The sequence below is a fragment of the Giraffa tippelskirchi genome, chromosome 9 (genome assembly GCF_054371585.1).
Source record: "Giraffa tippelskirchi isolate mGirTip1 chromosome 9, T2T-mGirTip1v1.2.pri, whole genome shotgun sequence".
NCBI lineage: Eukaryota > Metazoa > Chordata > Mammalia > Artiodactyla > Giraffidae > Giraffa > Giraffa tippelskirchi.
Window position 1 is genome coordinate 80,145,902 of NC_137283.1, and position 4,284 is coordinate 80,150,185.

The window sequence follows — 4,284 nt, forward strand, 5'->3', positions numbered from 1 at the left end:
TAAAACTGGTCAACCACTTGTAAAAGAATGAAACTAGAACACTTCCTAACACCGTACACAAAAATAAACTCAAAATGGATTAAAGATCTAAACGTAAGACCAGAAACAATAAAACTCCTAGAGGAAAACATAGGCAAAACACTCTCCGACATAAATCACAGCAGGATCCTCCATGACCCACCTCCCAGAATATTGGAAATAAAAGCAAAAATAAACAAATGGGACCTAATTAAAATTAAAAGCTTTTGCACAACAAAGGATACTCTTCCAATTGTTATAATCCCTCACCATATTTCCAGAATTCTAAAAAATGTTGAGCTTGACTGTTTTCCAGTGTTCTTTTTCTTTTAATGTAAGAATAGATTTTCAGAAGCCTTTCTCAGACATTAATGAAGTGACTTTACTAAATTATATTACTGAGAGAGAGAGTGAGAGAGGACGTTCTAGAGTCAGGGTGCCAGGATATAGAATATAAAGTTTGGTTCTGTTGGTAATGATGAATGATTAGGTTAAGGAAGTTTACTTGTGATACAAAGCTTCCAGGTTCCTTATCCACAAAGTGGAAACAATAGTAATGTCTCATAGACTTATGGTGACAATTAAATAAAATCTGTCTGCAAAGTACTTAGTTCATTACTTGATATATGGTAAACTCTAAATAACACTAGTTTTTTTTTATTATTCTCATTTTTTCTTGCTTTCAAAATAGATGTATGAACAAGATTAGAGTGTGGTTTCTCAAGTGGAGCTAGTGGTAAAGAACCTATCTATAATGCAGAAGACATAAGAGACACAGGTCCGATCCCTGGGTCGGGAAGATCCCTGAAGGCAGGAATGATAACTCACTCTAGTATTCTTGCCTGGAGAATCCCGATGGACAGAGGAGCCTGGAGGGCTATAGTCTAGAGGCAAAGAGTCAAACACAACTGAAGTGACTTAGCATGAATGAATGCAAGGTTAAAGAAGTATCTTATAAATGATGAATCCTTGGAATCATACAGATGTCAATTCATCATTATATATGTATATATAAATTTACACATATATATACCCATATATACATATACCTGCAGACTACAAGTAAGACTAAAAATAGATTAATCTACATTTTTGTAATTAAGGAAGAGTTTATTAGCCAAGTTTTTGAAATTCTGAAGAATTCCCACAAATTTCCACTGAGCAAAATTTTCAGGAATATCATTAAAGCAAATAATAGCTTTCTTACTTCATTTAGTAAAGAGCCAGGATAAGAAACCTGAAAAATTACAAATATATTAATTTTCACAGTATTTGAAGGAATTCGTATTATATAACATGATAAATGTTTAAAATAGAATATATTTTAACAGATCAGAAAGAATTGCATTGCCTTGACTATAAGCTTATATTAATTGAGAAGAATATATTAGGAAATAAAAATTTTCTAGAACTTCAAATTTTTAAAATAATCTGTCTCCTAAATTGCAAAACTACCTATGTGTTGTTGTTGTTCAATCACTAAGTCCAACTATTTGTGGCCCTGTTGTCTGCAGCATTCAAGGCTGTCCTTCACTGTCTCCCAGAGTTAGTTCAAATTCACGTCCATGGAGTCAGTGATGCCATCCAACCAGCTCTTCCTCTGTCATCCACTTCTCTTCCTGCCCTCAATCCTCCCATCATCAGAATCTTTTCCATAAAACGCACTTTATGTATCAGGAACTTTTATGTATGTGATCACACACCTAGAGCCAGACATCCTGGAGTGTGAAGTCAAGTGGGCCTTAGAAAGCATCACTACGAACAAAGCTAGCGGAGATGATGGAATTCCAGTTGAGCTATTTCAAATCCTCAAAGGTGATGCTGTGAAAGTGCTGCACTAAATACGTCAGTAAATTTGGATAACTCAGCAGTGGCCACAGGAATGAAAAAGGTCAGCTTTCATTCCAATCCCAAAGAAAGGCAATGCCAAAGAATGCTCGAGCTACCGCACAATTGCACTCATCTCACACACTAGTAAAGTAATGCTCAAAATTCTCCAAGCGAGGCTCCAGCAATACATGAACCGTGAATTTCCATATGTTCAAGCTGGTTTTAGAAAAGGCAGAGGAACCAGAGATCAAATTGCCAACATCCACTGGATCATCAAAAAAGCAAGAGAGTACCAGAAAAACATCTATTTCTGCTTTATTGACTATGCCAAAGCCTTTGACTGTGTGGATCACTATAAACCGTGGAAAATTCTGAAAGAGATGGGAATACCACACCACCTGACCTGCCTCTTGAGAAACCTGTATGCAGGTCAAGAAGTAACAGTTAGAACTGGACATGGAACAACAGACTGGTTCCAAATAGGAAAAGGAGTATGTCAAGGCTGCATATTGTCATCCTGCTTATTTAACTTATATGCAGAGTACATCATGAGAAATGCTGGGCTGGAAGAAGCACAAGCTGGAATCAAGATTGCCAAGAGAAATGTCAATAACCTCAGATATGCAGATGGCACCACCTTTATGGCAGAAAGTGAAAAGAAACTAAAAAGCCTCTTGATGAAAGTGAAAGAGGAGAGTGAAAAGGTTGGCTTAAAGCTCAATATTCAGAAAACTAAGATCATGGCATCTGGTCCCATCACTCTATGGGAAATAGATGGGGAAACAGTGGAAACAGTGTCAGACTTTACTTTTTTGGGCTCCAGAATCACTGCTGATGGTGACTGCAGCCATGAAATTAAAAGACGCTTACTCCTTGGAAGGAAGGTTATGGCCAACCTAGATAGCATGTTTAAAAGCAGAGACATTACTTTGCCAACAAAAGTCCGTCTAGTCAAGGCTATGGTTTTTCCAGTGGTCATGTATGGATGTGAGAGTTGGGCGGTGAAGAAAGCTGAGCGCCGCAGAATTGATGCTTTTGAACTGTGGTGTTGGAGAAGACTCTTGAGAGTCCCTTGGACTGCAAGGAGATAAAATCAATCCATCCTAAAAGAGATCAATCCTGGGTGTTCATTGGAAGGTCTGATGTTGAAGCTGAAGCTCCAATACTTTGGCCACCTCATGCGAAGGGTTGACTCATTGGAAAAGACCCTAATGCTGGGTAGGATTGGGGGCGGGAGGAGAAGGGGACGACAGAGGATGAGATGGTTGGATGGTATCACCGACTCGATGAACATGGGTTTGGGTAGACTCTGGGAGTTGGTGATGGACAGAGAGGCCTGGCGTGCTGCAATTCATGGGGTCGCAGAGAGTCGGACACGACTGAGCGACTGAACTGAACTGAAGATCACGGCATCTGGTCCCATCACTTCATGGGAAATAGATGGGGAAACCATGGAAACAGTGTCAGACTTTATTTTGGGGGGCTCCAAAATCACCACAGTTGGTGATTGCAGCCATGAAATTAAAATACACTTATTCCTTGGAAGGAAAGTTATGACCAACCTAGACAGCATATTTAAAAGCAGAGACATCACTTTGCCAACAAGATCCATCTAGTTAAGGCTAGGTTTTCTTCAGTAGTCTTGTTTGGATGTAAGAGTTGGACTGTGAAGAAAGCTGAGCACTGAGGAATTGATGTTTTTGAACTGTGGTGTTGGAGAAGATCTTGAGAGTTCCCTGGACTGCAAGAAGATCTAACCAGTCCATCTTAAAGGAGATCAGTCCTGGGTGTTCATTGGAAGGACTGATGTTGAAGCTGAAACTCCAATACTTTGGCCACCTCACTCGAAGTGTTGACTCATTGGTAAATACCCTGATGCTGGGAAGGGTTGGGGGCAGCAGGAGAAGGGCATGACAGAGGATGAGATGGCTGGGTGGCATCACCGACTCGATGGATATGAGTTTGGGTAAACTCTGGGAGTTGATGATAGACAGGGAGGCCTGGCGTGCTGCGATTCATAGAATCGCAAAGAATTGGACATGACTGAGCTACTGAACTGAACTGAACTGAACTGATGTATCAGGCAAATAAAGTATTGGGACTTCAGCTTCATCATCCAAACTTCCAATGAATAGTCAGGGTTGATTTCCTTAAGAGCTGACTGAGTTGATCTTCCTGATGTCCAAGGGACTCTGAAGAGTCTTTTCCAGCATCACAGCTCAAAAGCATCAATTATTTGGCCCTCAGCATTCTTTATGGTCCACCTCTCACATCCCTAAATGGCTACTGAAAAATGGTAGCATTAACTGTATGGACTTTTGTCAACAAAATGATGTTTCTGCTTTTTAATATTCTCTTTAGATTCGCCATAGATTTTTTTTTCTTTCCCAAGGAACAAGAGTCTTTTAATTTCATGGATGAAGTCATCATCCATGG